The 5700-nt window shown below is 46.2% G+C and overlaps 1 long non-coding RNA gene across 1 annotated transcript; it reads left to right on the top strand.

The window, feature by feature from the left end:
- The first annotated feature begins 1945 nt into the window (after window positions 1-1945).
- On the top strand, window positions 1946-3853 carry LOC114806314. Its single transcript, XR_003754342.2, has 2 exons — window positions 1946-2101; window positions 3715-3853. It is a non-coding gene; the product is annotated as an uncharacterized LOC114806314 (long non-coding RNA).
- Window positions 3854-5700: the final 1847 nt, after the last annotated feature.

The following is a 5700-nucleotide window of genomic DNA, read 5'->3' as shown; positions in this document are numbered from 1 at the left end:
CTGTTGCCCCTCCTGTGACCTAAATGACCTACCCACCCATCTTGCTTTGGCTGCCTATGTGCTCTTTATCCTTCCTTTGTCTCCTGAATGTGTCCCGCTGTCTTTGAAATATGTCTCCACAATGAGACTTTGCCCATGTGTTCCTTGGGTTCCTTTCTTAAACGCTTGCTGTCTGCCAACACTGTGGGCAAAACAATGGAAGGTTCTCCTTTTCTCCCATCCAGACTGTAAGCTCCTTATGGGCAAGGAACTTGTCTACCAAATCTCTTACGTTGTACTTCCCCAAAGGCTTAGTACAGAACTTTGCTCACAGTAAGGGCTCCGTAATTCTGACTGATGGATAGTCCATCCTACCCGCATTCTGAATGCAATGCAATGGATCCGTGCCAGTGTCCTTTACCTAGTATATTCACCACTGGCGTTATTTCCTTCCTGAGATTCAATCGTATTTATTGAACACGGTACTAAGCACTTGGAAAGTACAATTTAGCAACATGTATATAGCGTCCCGCTTCCTCCACTTCTTCACAATTTCTCAAATGGATTCTCCTGGGCCGTATTCACTGGGCATCCATTTGGTCCTCAAAAACTTCATCGCTGGTCCAGCTCCCTGCTACGGCAGCTGCCGTCTTCACTTTTTTCGGTCCGATTTTGCCGCGTCGTTGGCAGATATAGCCCTGTCGTTAGGGAGGAATAGTAGGCGTCGGTTGCTCGCCATCGATGTCGACTCCCTCTTCCAGTTGAGCTGATCGAAGAGCGACGCCGATGAGGCTGTAACAACTTCAGTGATCTTAGGCAGCTCTGCCTAATTCCTCTGCTTATGTTCATTTGGCATAGGCTGTGGAGACTCACGGTTTCTCGTCTGCAATTCTAGTTGTTCTCCTGGCAGCCTATATATGTCATGTTAAGTGCCATTGATCTGAATGCTGTCTTCTAATCGAGGAAAGTGAGGCAAGATGGAATTTGGTTTTACTAGCACCTTTCTGCTGATGGCATATGGACTATCCTGAGTGAAATCTGGCCTGTCTTCTTTTTTCGTTATGGTACTTTTTAAGCACTTACTATGTGCCAGACACTCTCCTGAGCGCTGGCATGGAGTCAAGGTAATCAAGTTGAACACAGTTCCAAGTCTTGTCTCAATTAGGGCTCGCAGTTTTCATCCCTATTTTACAGGTGAGGTAACTGAAGAGGAGGTTGCCTATCAACCTCCGCATCAAACAAAAAATCCTCACTATTGACTTCAAAACTCTCCATCACCTTGCCCCTTCTTACCTCACCTCCCTTCTCTCCTCCATCCCAGCCCACACACGCTGCTCCTCTGGTGCTAACCTTCTCACTGTGTCTCGATCTCACCTGTTCCGCCGTTGACCCGTGGCCCACATCTTACCTCTGGTCTGGAAAGCCCTCCCTCCTCAAATCTGCCAAACAATCACTCTTTTCTCTCCCCACCCCACTTCAAAGAGGCCAAGAGGCCTTCCCAGACTAAGCCCCCCTTTTCGTCAGCTCCCGCTCCCTTCTGCATCGCCTCAACTCACTCCCTTTGCTCTTCTCACCGCCCCACAGTACTTACGTATGTATGCATATATCTATAATTCTAATTATATTATTTTTTATATTGATGCCTGTTTATTCGTTTTGATGTCTGTCTTCCCCCTTCTAGACTGTAAACCTGGCGTGTGCAGGGATTCTCTCTTTATTGCTGAATTGTACTTTCCAAGTGCTTAGTACAGTGCTCTGTACATAGTGCTCAATAAATACGATTGAAAGAATGAATGAATGCCCAGTTGGCCCAGGTTTCTCCAGAAGGCATTTATGTGGGTGAGATGGGCACTCCGAGCCCCGGATTCGAGACTAAGGGGTGGGAACAATCAATGGGAGAAAGCCATTTGGACAGCAAAGATCAACGGCACCTGTACATCCTCTTCTTTTCCCTCCCTCAGAAATGCCAGCACTGGGAAGTGGAGAATGACTTCATTAAATCCCGTGGTTCCACGGATCCGTCTCCCTGGATTTATTGCCTACTCGCCACCCGGAAGGACCCCGGAGAAGGAGAGAGGGCCGAACGCTTGCTAAGCTGTTCCGGTCCTGTAGCCTGAAGTGGGTAAGTGCTAACTGTGTGTCGGGGGGCCTGCTAGTCAGAAGGTCATGAGTTCTAATCCTGGCTCTACCACTTGTTTGCTCTGTGGCCTTGGGCAAGTCACTTCACTTCTCTGTGCTTGTTACCTCATTTGAAAATGGGGATTGAGACCGAGTCCCACGTGGGACGATGGGACGAGGACTGTGTCCAACCCGATTTGCTTGTATCTATCCCAGCGCTTAGTGCCTGGCACAGAGTAACTGCTTAACAAATACCACTACTATTATTAATAATAATAAATGCTTTATTATTATTACGTGTTATAAGTTGGGATATGTTCAATACCTCTAGAAAAATCAGTTGATCGATTGGATTTACTGAGAATTTACTGTGCGCAGAACACTGTACTAAGCTCTTGGGAGAGTATAATAATAAAATTGGTGGACACGATCCCTGCCGACCTAGATCTTACAATCTAGATTAAAAAAAAAGGAAACGCCTTTATGAGCTAAATGGATTGTTCCTTGTTAAAGAAATTCAGAGCATAACAACACTAGATCATGAGTTTCTCGAGGGCAAGGATCATGTCCATCAACTCTCCTGTACTCTTTCAAGCACTTAGTACAGTGTTCTACACGCTGCAAGCGCTCAATAAGCATCACTGATTGCTTAAACAGTAACTAAACCAAGTGTCATAGTATAATTAGGAATCTTTGCAAGAGGCTGCCAAAATAATTTATTCTGCTCACTGAGGTCATGGTTTTTCAATTTAGGGCAGCACGGTCTAATGGATAGAACACGGGCCTGGGAGTCAGAAGGACCTGGCTTCTAATCCCGGCACTGCCACGTGGGTGCTGTGTGACCTAGGGCAAGTCACTTCACTTCTCTGTGCCTCAGCTACCTCAGCTGTGAAGTGGGGATTAGGACCGTGAGCCCCATGTGGGACACGGAGGGTGTCCAACCTGATGAGCTTGTATCTATCCCAGCGCTTAGTACGGTACCTGGAACATAGAAAAAAAAAGAATTCCTCCAATTAAGATGGACCAACAGACTTCTTGCTTTCATAAAGTACGTCGTGGCAGGCCAACAGCTTCTCAATACCTCTTCACACCTTTTGACCTCCTCTCTCCATCAGGGTTCTCGCTAGCCATTTTTATAAATTCATCTTTCTTTACAATTCATACAAGACTTCTCAAACCTCAAATCTTAGCTGGTCGTGGAGAGACTGTAACTGCTTCATCTTTTCTGGCTTCTTGCCAGGGATACGTTAGATTGTTCGGGGTTAAACAATAATGACTGCACCCCCAGGTTTTATGTATGATGAGATGGCTGTGACCCGTGGTAAGGAATCAAATAATAATGATCGAATCTCTGGGTTGTGTGTGTTATGGGGTGGCTGAATCCTGGGATACTCCTGTAACATAAAAGTCCACAGCAAAACTAAATGATGAGGCATAGAAACTGAAAGCCTGAGCAAAAGACCTTCCCGGAGGCCGATGAGCCTTCCATCAATCGATCAATCATATTTAATTAGCACTTACTGTGTGCAGAGCACTGAACTAAGCACTTGGGAGAGTACAATAGAACAGTCGATTGACACGCTCTGCCCACAACAAGCGTCTATCATCTGAATTCAGGGTCAACTGACAATACAGCAAATCTGCTGAGCTGCGGTGTTCTCTGCTCATCCCATTCTGTGGAGTCCCACCGTGAATCAAGCCTACGTGGAAAACCGCTGAACAGTTCCGGTTAAAGTTTAGGTGACCGTTCTCTGGATTTTTTCTTTTTCTTTTAAAACACTTTTCTTGAAATAAGTTAATGTGAATCTAGCATCCGCCTTCTAGGGACAGTGCACCATTCTTCATCAGGGTAAACACTGCAGAGGTAAGCGTCTGACACTCGTCAGTAGCCAGTGTGTGTGTGCGCATGCAGGTTTCGATTCATCGGGGAAAAAAAAATTACATATTTTGAAGCCACACCAGGATCAGGGCTGTTAGCGTTGCCATAGTAACAGAGCACGGAGCATCCCTGCTCCCGATTTTTCTCCTGCCCTCACTCTAAGCCGATGTCCTCGGAGTCCTGGGAGAGCAGGCAGCGGGTAGGAGGGAGGGGCCTGCTTGGCCTGGCCGGGAAATCTTTGGGGGCGTCAGTCTGAGAAGGCCATCGAAACACCATACAGATGATCAGATGATATAGATCTACAGGTTACATCTCGCAACCTGGCCGTGAGGTGAACTGAGCTCCTCTGTTTCTTCCTACGGTAAACGGAGCTCAGATGCAGAGACTACACAAAAGTCCGGGCTGTAACTCAGTAGTCATAGGAGAAGGAAGAAAAACAGGGGGAGGAGGAGTAATGCAGGCTGTACTCAGTGCTTAGGAAATGCAAAACAAAGAGACATGTTCCCTGTCCACAAGGAGTTAATCTTTTTTTTTTATGGTGTTTGTTAAGCCCTTACTAGCTGCCTGGCGCTGTACTAAGCACTAGGGTAGATAGCAGCCAAGTCCAGCTGGACACAGTCCGTGTCCTACAGAGCTTTAATCTCCATTTTACAGAGGTACTGAGGTACAGAGGTACAGAGAAGGTACAGAGAAGTTAAGCGACTTGTCCGAGGTCATGCAGCAGACAAGTGGCAGAGCTGGGAATAGAGCCCAGGTCCTTCTGATTCCCGGGCCTGTGCTCTATCCACTAGGCCTCATTGCTTAGCAGGAAGATAGACAATAAAATATTTACAAATAGAGTAATCAAAATGAATAATTGAAATACAATTAAACATGAATACAAAAATATTGAGGATGGGTGTGGTTTCCCGTTTGGTGTCTTCTCCAGACTGTAAACTCATTGCGGGCAGAAAATGAGTTTACCGATTCTGTCATATTGTACCCTCCTAAGCACTTAATACAGTGCTCCGTACACAGTCAGTGCTCAATAAATGCAACTGATTAATTTGGTGTTCAGAGAGCTTGACGGAGTCCCTGAATGGCCATGAATTATCCCGCAAGCTGGATTCAAAATGTTTGAATGGTTTGCTATTCCCTCTCCGAAAGCAGAGACAGAATCTTCCTTGCCAGTTGGCTGATCCCTAAGCATTATTATTGTTATTCATCCATCATAATTATTATTATGGTACTTGTAAAATACATGATATATGGCAAAGCACTATACTATACTAGAGAAGCAGAGTGGCCTAGCGGATGGAGCCCTGGCCCTGGGAGTCAGAAGGTCATGGGTTCTAATTCCTGCTCTTCCACTTGTCTGCCCTGTGACTTTGGGGAAGTCACTTCACTTCTCTGTGCCTGTTACCTCGTCTGGAAAATGGCGATTGAGACTGTGAGCCCCATGTGGGACAGTGATTGTGTCCAAGCAGATTTGCTTGTATCTACCCTAGTGTTTAGTACAGTGCCTGGCACATAGCAAGTGCTTAAAAAATACCATAGTTATTATTACCATTATTATAGAGAAGCAGCGTGGCTCAGTGGAAAGAGCCCGGGCTTGGGAGTCAGAGGTCATGGGCTCGAATCCCGGATCCGTTACTCGTCAGCTGTATGACTGTGGGCAAGTCACTTCACTTCTCTGTGCCTCAGTTACCTCATCTGCAAAATGGGGATGAAGACTGTGAGCCTCA

Source organism: Ornithorhynchus anatinus, chromosome 2 (assembly GCF_004115215.2).
Source record: "Ornithorhynchus anatinus isolate Pmale09 chromosome 2, mOrnAna1.pri.v4, whole genome shotgun sequence".
NCBI lineage: Eukaryota > Metazoa > Chordata > Mammalia > Monotremata > Ornithorhynchidae > Ornithorhynchus > Ornithorhynchus anatinus.
Note: the sequence above shows the minus strand (reverse complement) of the source record. Positions and strands in the feature narration are given on the sequence as shown.